This window comes from Eptatretus burgeri, chromosome 12 (genome assembly GCF_056783735.1).
Source record: "Eptatretus burgeri isolate ZD-2024b chromosome 12, Ebu_testis_v1, whole genome shotgun sequence".
Taxonomy (NCBI): Eukaryota; Metazoa; Chordata; class Myxini; order Myxiniformes; family Myxinidae; genus Eptatretus; species Eptatretus burgeri.
In genome coordinates this window covers 53,169,063-53,181,082 of record NC_140972.1, presented here as the reverse complement: position 1 = coordinate 53,181,082, position 12,020 = coordinate 53,169,063, and the positions used below count along the sequence as shown (strand labels likewise).

The window sequence follows — 12,020 nt, the reverse complement described above, 5'->3', positions numbered from 1 at the left end:
TTATCTATCTAATCTTATTACCTCCACCACCGAAGTTGAAGGAGGTTATGTTTTCACCCCTTTTTGCCTGTTTGTGTACAGGATATCCCAAAAAGTCGTATCTGGATCCGGTTCAAATTTTGGGGATAGGTTCGGTGTGTAACAACAACGAAGTGATTAGATTTTGGTGAACATCCGGATCCAGATACGACTTTTAGAATTTTTAAAGTGATTCTTCACCATTGAGAGATTGGGCCAAAAACTACATATAGCACGAAATCTGAAAAAGTTGTGCGCGGATTCGGATGAAACTTGGTGGTCAGGTTGGGTGTGTGACACGGAAGAAGTGATCTGATTTTGGTGAAGATCTGGATCCAGATCCAGATGTGATAATTTTAAGTGATTCTTCACCATTGAGAGATAAGGCCAAAAACGATATTGTCCTGTCTAGCATGAAATTACAAAAATGTGTTGAGCCTGATATGTTATCATGGATCAGGCATTACATGACGGAGGTATGCACTCTACCGAGCGCCCTTCTCATTCATTCACATGGCAACATGGGACAGACATGGCTCTATATAATCTTATTCATTCACATCGGAACATGGGACAGACACAGCTCTACCTAATGTTGTTCATTCACATTGGAACATGGGACAGACATGGCTCTATCTTGTCTTTTTCATTTACATCGGAACATGGGACAGACGTGGCTCTATATAATCTTATTCATTCACATCGGTTCATGGGACAGACATGGCTCTATCTAATCTTTTTCATTCACATGGGAACATGGAACAGACATGGCTCTATATAATCTTATTCATTCGCATCGGATCATGGGACAGACATGACTATATAATCTTATTCATTCACATCGGATCATGGGACAGACATGACTATATAATCTTATTCATTCACATCGGAACATGGGACAGACACAGCTCTAGCTAATGTTATTCATTCACATTGGAACATGGGACAGACATGGCTCTATCGAGTCTTTTTAATTTACATTGGAACATGGAACAGACATGGCTCTATCTAATCTTATTCATTCACATCGGAACATGGGACAGACATGGCTCCATCTAATCTTTTTAATTTACATTGAAACATGGAACAGACATGGCTCTATCTAATCTTATTCATTCAAATCGGATCATGGGACAGACATGGATCTATCTAATCTTATTCATTCATATTGGAACATGGGACAGACATTGCTTAATCTAATGATATTCATTCATATTGGAACAAGGGACAGATATGGCTCAATGTAATCATTCATTCACATGGGAACACGGGACAGACACGCCTCCATCTAATCATATTCATTCACATGGGAACACGGGACAGACACGCTTCTATCTAATCTTTTTCATTCACATGGGAACATGGAACAGACACGACTCTAAGTTAATGAGACAGATGAGAAAATGAAATCTGAGCCCTGGATAGTGATTTTTTAGCTCGCTTGTTCGAAGAACAGAGAGCAATATCGATACCCCCGGCGTGAGCGTGAGCGTCGGTGTCAGCATGAAAATGTTAAAGTTTTTGGTGCAAGTTATTTCCTTTCTAATGTTTTTATCTACCACACTATTTATTACTGATTACAATATACAAATACATATATTGCTTTAAAATTATTTGGATCAGACTTCACTGCAATGCTTTATAAAAAAATATTATTAGACTAGTCTTTTAAAAATGATAAATGTATAAACAGGTGAGCATTGGGTGGCTTTGACACCAACTCTCTGGTTATATTTATTCTCAGACCCAGCTTTCACCACATTGACACGCGGGATAAGATCAATATGACGGAGCTGAGTGGACAGAGAAGGCGAATACATATACATATATATATATATATATATATATATATATATATATATATATATATATATATATATATATATATATATATATATATATATATATATATATTGTTGCGGTCTTCGCGCCCGCCGGCGTGCTGACGGCCACGTAACTCGAATCGCGGCACGTCGCCCACCGGACGGACAATCCAGTCGTGACCCTCTCGGACTAACGCCGGGAACCAGTCACGGGTGGACCTTTCGGTCTCACCGCGATCGAGCCAATCAGCCCCCGCGTGGGATAGGGTTGCTCGCCAAATTCGACCTACCTAAGTACCCACGCGGAGGGTAGACCGGGCGATCGCACCTCGCCGCAGGTCGACTTCGGACACGGGCCACTTAAGCGACCCGTTCCGTACTATCAGAATAACCGAGCGGTGTTATCGTCGACCTCGACGGTTCGATTAATTATCGGGCGTATTCAGCCCACTACCAACCCTTTACGTGAAGCAAGATGAGGATTCAATGGAGGAAAAGACGAAGCGAAGCGGGAGAACAGTTCAACAATAAAGCACATTTATTCGCGGCACACGGGAAGCACACAAATACAATTCCACCAAATGCACACAAAAAAAAGAAAACACAATTCCATTTACACAAAAAGCAAATATAAAAGCGAAAACAATGCAGAGCTAATACCGACTACCGAGCACACGGCAACACTTATACAATTCTACTTCACAGACGGCGCCGACAACACATACCCAAAACCAAGGAAAAGAAATCCCCCAAGAATGAGGCAGGCCTGAGGCCGAGACCGGGTCGGGCCTACCCGTCTGGTGATGAGACGCGGAGCGGCGATGGCCCCGCAACCCGCGGGCCTCGTGGACGGTGTCTGGTAGGGGGTGGGAACGGGGCCCCCTTGGTCGCACTATCTCAGCGCGGGGGGAAACAGGAGGGGGTTGCTGATGCTCGGGGTATAGAGGATCTTTATTATCCCTGGTGTGCGTATCCACCTCGGCCAGGTCAGCGCCGCCGGCCTTCCTCGGGCGCGCAGCTCCCGGCACCGTCGCGAGCACCCCCTCGTCTGCCTTCGCCGCTGCCGCCTCTCCGCCTCTGGACTCTCCACCCTGGACTCTTCTTTGGGCTCTCCTCGTTCGACTCTCTTCAGCTTCTCCAGCTACTGCAGGCTTCGGGCTCCAGACTTCCACTCTCTTCTCCTTCGTTCCGACTCCTTCTCGTTCTGCTGACTGACGAACACCGTCCTTTTATCCCCCCGTAGCTTCGCCTTTGACCCCCCTCCCTTTGACCTTTCACCTCGCTCCCCATTGGCCCGAGAAAAAGTGGGCGTGAAGGCTTTTTGATCCACAAATTTGCATTTATCGATCGTCCTGGAGGCGGGGCCAAATCGCCCCTCGCTCACCGATTGGACGGCAAAAAGTGGGCGTGTGTCGTTTTTGATCCGTTTTTGAAGCACAAAATCCGTGATTTTGTACACGCTGTTCGACGTGCGCCCTGCACGAGTCCAACACCAGTACCCACAGCGGGGCCAGAACGGTGGCGATGCTACGGTTGCGAGGTGTGACGTGAAGGTCGTGGCGGTTGTGGTGAAGCGGCGTTGTGGTTGGTGGTTGATGTTGTGGTTGTGGTGGTAATCATGGCGGTTGGTCCAAAATAAAGATAGTAAAAGAAAAACGGCTATCCTGAAGAGTCGCAGCACGTATAAATGACATGTATTCCCACTAGACAACGGGTTTGGGCCTAACTACACATGCACTTACCGAGATACCTCACCTAAGGGACCTGAATGGTGGTTTGCGAATTTGGTAACCACAACAATATATATATATATATATAAAATATATATATATATATATATATATATATATATATATATAAAATATATATATATATATATATAAAATATATATATATATATATATATATATATATATATATATATATATATATATATATATATATATATAAAATATATATATATATATATATATATATAAAATATATATATATATATATATATATATATATATATATATATATATATATATATATATATATATATATATATATATATAGTCGCAGTTTGTGACCACAGTGCGGTCATTCTTGTTTTTAAATAGTACTGCTGCATTTTGTTACAATTTGCGAGGGTATTTGTAGTTTTTAAACCGCACAAGTTAACCTGTATTGTGTCTGACAAGATTGTGCAGAGGAAGCACTCTTACCTGGGTTCAATTCCTGACCAAACTATTAACTGTCTGATTTGAGCTTCACATGCAGGGCAGTACACCATCCCTTGGATATATTGTGTTCAGCAGGATGTCCTGTTTACTTGCATTGAAGATCCCATGTGTTTTTCCTGAAGAGTAAGCAAGTTATTGCTGGCACCCTGAAAATATTACAAATTAACTGACGAGCCATTTCACAAGACTTGGTCCAAAAACCTTTCCAGGTGTCCCTAAAATGTGGGAATAATTGTCACTGATGAAGTAGTCGGAGAAATTGAACTTTGTTGATGAATAATGCTCCAAGAAAAAGTTCATTTTACAAAATAAATATTCCATAAGTCTGGGAATGTGGTCCTGGTATCAATTTCAGGAAAACCTTTGTCACATTCAGATCTAGTCTTCACTGAGCTTATTCCAGTGGCATAAATCTTCCATCAGAGTCTTTTCTGGTTTTGCAGAGATAGCAACAAAAACGACCACAACGGACACTGGAAAAAGCCAAAGAAGGAGAAGAAACTTTCTTTCCTTCAAACTCTTCCTTTACTCTGCCCCTCTCTTCCCTAATCTTAAAAAAACAGTCTTTTTCAATGTTTCAACTCTCTGCCCTGTTCTTCATCTTCAAAAGTCTGAGTTCAATTCGACCTTCCTTTCATCCCGTGTCTAAAAAATCCCATCTGTAAGAATGTTTCCTTTCTCCATTCTCTCAATTTTCCTATACTCCAACCCCTCTTCCAATGTAGTTAAACGCATCTCTGACCAACAATTTTTTTTTTAATCCCATTTTGCAAGTCATGTTCATCTTCCATCAATCGTTCTTTTTTTCCAACTTCTGTGCAAATTCATCCCAACTCCTTAAATCTAACTCCTCCCCTGTTATTTCCCCTCCTAACTCCTCCAATCTTCCCCCCCCCTCCCCATCCTACCTCCCCTCTGAGCACCTCTCCACTGCCCTCTGCTCTGATTTACTAACAGCTCCTCCTCTGATATCCCAAATTGTATGGTTTTCAAACTTCTGTGGGCTCCGTTCAAACCTTACAAATACCTCTTTCTCTCTCATTCAGTACACTTCTCAATATCGCAAAATGCTATTTCTTTCCTCTTAACACTCCCCCCCTCTCAAATCTTGTTCCTCCCCCTGCCTTCTCCCATCTTTACCATAACACCACCCAGTCTCATCCTTCCCCTCTCCCCACCCCTCCCTTCTCCTTCCTCCCCCACGGCCGTGCCTGCTATAATCGGCTCCCCACCCTCTCACAGCTTCCATCTCGCGTCAGCTGCCTCTTCCCTTTTCAAAGCAGCTTCGCTCTCTTTTTTCCCCCGACCCCCACAAACCTTCCTCCTCACCCTCTCCCTCAATTCTCCCCCTTGCCCTTCACTTTCAAATCTCCCCGCTCACCCCTCCCCTTCGAATCTCCCTGCTCAGCCCTGCCCTTAAAATCTCTCCCCTCTTCCCACCCTCTCAAATCTCATCACACCTCCCCTCTCATCCCACACCTTCAATTCTGTTCCTCCACCCACCCACTCCCATCTTAACAATACCACTACCCAGTTTCATCTTTCCCCTCCCCCCTCCCTTCTCCCTCCTTCCCCATGGCCGTGCCTGCTCTCATCATCTCCCCTTACTCTCAAAGCTTCCCTCTCACCCCTCCCTCTCAAATCAGCTGCCTCCTCCATCTACAAAGCAAACTTCTCTCTCTTCTCCCTCCAAGCTTCCCCCTCACCTTTCTCAAAAGCTCCCCCCACATCTTTCTCCCCCAATTCTCCCCTCTCATCCTTCTCCCTCAATTCTCCCACTTATCCTTCTCTATCAATTCTCCCTCCTCACCCTTCTCTATCAATTCTCCCCCCTCACCCTTCTCCCTCAATTCTCCACCCTCACCCTGCTCGATCAATTCTCCCCTCACCGTTCTCCCTCAATTCTCCCCCCCCACCCTTCTCCCTCAATTCTCCCCTCACCCTTCTCCCTTAATTCTCCCCCCTCACCCTTCTCCCTCAAATCTCCCCTCACCCTTCTCGCTCAATTCTCCCCCTTGCCCCTCAACTTCAAATCTCCCCCCAACTCCCCCAGCTCAAAGCTACCCCTCACATCCACAAAGCTGCCTCCTTCCCCCACCCTCTCTCTTCCAACTCATTCCTCCACCTCCTCCAATCTCCTACTTCCCTTTTCCCCCTCTCTTATTATTCTCCATTGTGCCTCATCCCATCACCACCTAGCCCTTTGTCCTCCTCCCCATCTGGCCCTCTCTCCTAGCTCTTCTGCAATCTCCTACATGCTGCCAACAACTCTTTCTACCTCCCCCTCTCCTCCCTCATCCTGCCCTCCCCCTCCCCTGCACCCAAAGCCTCCTCCCCTCCCTCTTCATTACCAGTGTGGACCTCAAATATCCGGGGCCTTCACTCAAACCTTACAGATCTTTCCATACAGGTTGCCACTGATAAACCAGATGTAATCTGCCGAACAGAAACTTTCCACCCTAAAGATGTCTCCAACTCCCAAGTATCTCTTCCTAGTTTCTCCCTCCTCCGGTATGACAGACCTGATCCTCGACCTGGTGGAGGAGTTTCTCTCTTCATCAAAGACTCTATTCCTCACTCACCATGCACTGCCTGCTTTCCCCCACATCCCCAGGAATACCTCTGGCTACGGCTTCCCCTCCACTCCCACCTCATGTTTATGTGTTTATTGTACTATTCACCAAATAGTGATGACTCCATTTACATCTCGCTCTCCGAAAACATGGACCAACTTCTATCCTCTGATGCAAACTCTCTCTTTTCATACGTGGTGACTTCTTCATATGTGGTAACCATATGTTCTGTGTGTTAGCTCTTATATGGGCCTCAACATTGGATATTAAAAAAATAGAAAGAAATAAAGAAGAAAAAGACAAATAAAAGCCTCAGAAGAAGAAAAGGACAAAAAAGCCGAAGAAGAATCCCACACTCACACGATGTCTCTATGAAAGGACAATCTAGAACCCCCACCCCACCTCCTCCCCTATCTACTTTCTCTACAATCCTCTTGAAAAAGTCCTTTCATTCAAGTTTTTGGGGCATCACTATCTGCCATGTTCTTTCCTGGGAAAGCCACATTTCCAAGCTGGCCTCCAAAGCCAGTCACCGACTGGGCATCCTCTATCATGCAGTCCTTCCTTGGCCCACCTGAGCTCCTGATCACGTACAAAGCTTTCATCCACAGCCTGATTGAGTACTGCTCTCCCCTCTGAGCTGGTGCTCCCACCTCTCACCTTTCTTGGCTTCACACTGTGGAAACCAAGGCATTTAGGATCATTGGCATCTCCCGTGATGAGGCTGAGACTTTGGGTCTCTCACTCTCTCTCACCGCAGGCAGGTCGGTGGTCTTCTGTTTTCTACAGTCTCCTCTCCAGCCTCACCCCCCCCCCCACGCTCTATCTGCAATCTGCCAACCCCCATATTTCGTCAGGGTGCTCAATGTCTGCCAACAACCCCCTTTTGGTAAAACTACCAAAATCAAGAATCACTGCTCACCTTCACTCTTTCATTCCTCTTTTTTCTCACCTTTGGAACAAACAAACTCCCACACTCTCTTCAATCCCATGCTTCCCTCCAGGTCTTCAAAACAGCTGTTCACCACCATCTCATATCTTCCCCCATCCAAATCCTCGATCTTTTCCACCCTCGTCAATCCACTCCAAACCCACCTCCTTCAAATTCCCTGCTTTCCTTCCTGAAAGTCCCTGTAGTGTCCATCTTGTGTACCCCTTGTTGTTTGCTTCCCTCTCCCGCCCCTCTTGTCTCTGGCTCCCTTAGTTATGTATTCCGTGTGTTAGCTCCTATACAAGCCTCGACATTGGAGAGTAAACAAAAAAATACAAAAAGGTGAAAAATGCCTAAGAAGAAGAAAAACATGAAAAAGCCTAAGAAGAAGAAAAAGATTAGAAGGCAAATCTAGTGTTTCAAACCACAACTGCAGCCATCCCTCCAATAATGTACAAATGATCACAGAGTCCCATCATGAAGCAGCATTGCACAACTGAGTGGCAGTTGAATATTGTGGTTATGATATCAACAATATGTACAAAGGCTGCTCTTTACACTGAAGTGAGGAAGAGCCCATTCCTCATATAAAAAATATACAAAATGCCATGGATGGTGAGGCCATTGGGAATGCTATGTTTTGTTTTTAAAGTCATTCGATATCTTCTCTTCTCCATCTCCATCCGACATCATCTCCATCTTTATTAATGACATTCTTGCTCACTATTCTTGGTTCAGAAATCAAAACCTGCAATTTGTTGTTTTGCTTGTTACCCACAGCAACAGCTGGAGGACGATTATTTTCCCGTCTCCGCTACTGATATCACACTTTTCGCAGCCTTTTTTGTTTTACTTGTAACTTTTGATACTCCTTCGTTACATTTACTCTGCTATTCTGCATTTGCATAAATGGCTTGTGAAATGACTCGCTTACATTGCACTGAATTTCAATGAAAATAATGGAATGCAAATGAAACATTCAGAACCCCACTTATCTTAACTTAGGCTCTTCGAAACAAGATAACAACCTACCAACAGACACAGACACTTGTTCATTATTTTGTACATCTCATTTCTGCCTGTTCCTCACTGCACCACTTTCAACCAATTATCTTTGCGTTTTCCATTGCCTTGCTCTTTCACAAGCCCCAATTCTCCTTGTAGACGAGGAGTCGTTACACTTTGTTTTTTTACAGTGGAAGTGCACATTAAAAAAAAAAACAACCTTATTTTATCTTTTTTCAAATCGGAATAATTTTTTGAGTGAAGAACCCGTCCTAACGGACCATATAACTCCCCAAGAATTGGCATTTCAGTTTGACTTGTAATACCACCTTCCATTGGGAGAGGTGCTACGCCATACATTTACATAAAGAGAATTGGGGTCACCCCTCTACCCTGAATCTCCGAGACTCTGAGGAATCTTTTCAAGTACAACCAGCAGTTTTCAACTCATTCTACGTGAATCCAGAAGTTCAGAAGTGCATATAAGTTTGACACTTTTCAAATTGTAATACAATTGCTGAAACAATGTTCATAATTGTTCGTGTAAATAATTTTTGCTGATATTGCATTAATTGTTTTTTGATGCCATGCTCAAGATATTATTTGATGGTTCATTTTGCTGATGCCATGTTGCCTAAAATAGCCTTTAATGCTCATTCTTTCTCTGTTGTGTAGGCAATGCTGATCGCTCCCAGTGGGAGTCAATCCCACGACTAAATTTTTTTTACATAATTTATGACTTCTTCTTCTTCTTCTTTCGGCTGCTCCCGTGAGGGGTCGCCACAGCGGATCATCCGTATGATCCGCATAGCGATTTGGCACGTTTTTTTTTTTACGCCGGATGCCCTTCCTGACGCAACCCTGGTCGCCTCTTACGACACAGGGATAAGGTACACCTATTTTAACCAGGGTATACACCGGCCCAGTATACTGGTACTCATTTCGCCGACCTCGGAAGGATGACAGGCTGAGTCAACCCCCTGGTGTATTTATTCAGTGGCCCAACGGGGCTTGAACTCAGGACCTCTTGGATCCCAAGCCGCTGCCCTAACCACTGCGCCAACACCAGGCATAATTTATGACTATGCGCAGGATTATACTCTGAGAGTTGTGGAGGGATAATTTGGTTTGGAAGAAAAGTTTATAGTTGAGACAAACAAGAGTTAAAAGTGAAATTGTGAATTGATTTGTCTCCACAATATCAAATTATTCTGCAAGTTATCAATGCAAAGAGCACCGTCCACTTTTTTTGCCACATTTAGCATCTTGAAGATTGAATACTGCACAATAAGTTATTGTTTGGTGCATCTTGTTGGCAAACCCGTCATGGATGAAAAGAAGACTCATTATCATAATCACAAAATGTGTGCACAAACGCAAAGCTGCTTTCAGTTGAAAGGCGAATGCAGTTTGTGTAATTTGGCAGATATCAAAATCTTAATTGACTTCAAAATTACTGGTTTCATCCTTCCATTTTAAATGCTTTTCCATTTTCCATTTTTAAATGCAACCCAAGAAGACCTTGTTCGACTTCCCTGCATTATGGTGAGTGTGAGGCAATTCCTGGAGTTGCATACAAGGAAAACTAGAAAACTCAGCATGAGGAAAACACCTCTTAACTCAACCACCCATGCATACGAACCACTGCAAAGAGCACCTCACCCAGATAATTACAAGTTGGTTTCATGGTTTTGGAGTTATGGAGGAGACACAGTTATGTATATATCTATAGATATGTATGTATATATATATATATATATATATATATATATATATATATATATATATATATATATATATATATATATATATGATTGAAAATACATTCTAAATCTTTATTAATGAACATATTCTCTCTCGCTATTATTGCTGGTTCAGGAATTCTAATCTGCATTTTTTGTTCTCTGCAGCAATAGATGATTACTATTTTCAATAATATTATCAATAATAATTAATCAACAAGTGTGAGGATGACGATAATCCCCACTAATATCACTTCTTTGTTCATACTAATGCATGCCTGTATGTGCGTGGCCATACGTGCAAAAAATAATAATAATAATAATAAAAACTTTCAAACCGCGTGCCCGAAACAACAACCACACAGGCCGTTCCTTCACTCTCGCGTGGCAGTACGTGCGTGGCCATACATGCAAAAAAAAAACTTTCAAACAACCACACAGGCCATTCCTTCGCTCTCGTAAATGACGACTGGATTGGGGCATTGTGTTTATCTATAAATGCTCATAAGAAATCGAGAAATTATTAGAATATAGTAAGTCATCACTATCCAGAAGTCCGTACATTGTAACCCCTAATGGGGAACGCGGCTGAGGATCTCTTCCCCAATGGCCACGCCTACGCAGCAATGTGTCCTGTCATTGGTAACTAAAGGGCGCCCTTTCCCCATCGGCCACACCTACGCAGCAACGTGTCCTGTCATTGGTTTGGTAAATAAATGGCCATAACTTGGGAACCACTTGTCCGATTAATATCAAACTTTGAAAAGGCACATACTCAAGACCCCAGCAATATATCTGGCAAGTTTCAATTAGATTGGACCAGTGGTTGGCGAGAAACAGCGGTCACAGACACACACACAGTGATTGCTGGAATTATAGATAGATGCAGCAGTCGGTTGCAGGGTCGCATCATTGGCTGAGGGCATGGCTGTGCCACTGATGCGATACACTCTGCTGTTATGGCAGGAATTTGTAACTTGGCCATGCCATGTTGCATTGGCTTTTGAAAGCCATGTTGCTGGTGACAACTTGCTTCCTCTTTGTAAAGGACACCCTGGGATCTCTATCATCCACCAATGAATGTTGGCAGGTGGGACTCCCATTTAACGTCAAGTTTAGGGACTGCACACATTGATGAATCACCCTGCCTGTGGAACACCAGGGTGACAGTTTATTTTAGCTCGGTCAGAATTTGAACCCAGGCTAGACAGCTTCGAGGTGAGTGTGCATACCTCCAGGCCATCCTGTCAGCCCTTACATTACATCTGCTATTCTGCATTTTCATCAATAGCCTATGTAATGACCCACTTACAGTTTATTACATTTCAGGGGAAATAATACAATATAAGTGGCACCAGGCGTAGTGGCGTGCGCCTGTAATCCGGCTACTCGGAGGCTTGGGTTGGAGGATCGCTTGAGGACGGGAGCTCTGCGCTGGGCCACGCTATGAGAGGGTGTAGGGCAGCCCGGAATAATGGCGAAACCCAATCCTTATCCCTGTGTCGTAAGAGGCGACCAGGGTTGCGTCAGGCAGGGCATCCGACGTAAAACCTGTGCCAAATCAGTATGCGGATCATAACGGATGATCCGCTGTGGCGACCCCTAACGGGAGCAGCCGAAAGACGAACAACAACAACAACAATACAATATAAGTGGCGTAGGTTCAGCACACCACTTGCATCTTCAGCACATACACACATATC

General features: G+C 43.8%; 1 pseudogene; it reads left to right on the top strand.

Annotated features, from left to right (window-relative positions):
• The first annotated feature begins 11,670 nt into the window (after positions 1–11,670).
• Positions 11,671–11,811, top strand: LOC147015638 (signal recognition particle RNA; annotated as a pseudogene).
• The last annotated feature ends 209 nt before the right edge of the window (positions 11,812–12,020 follow it).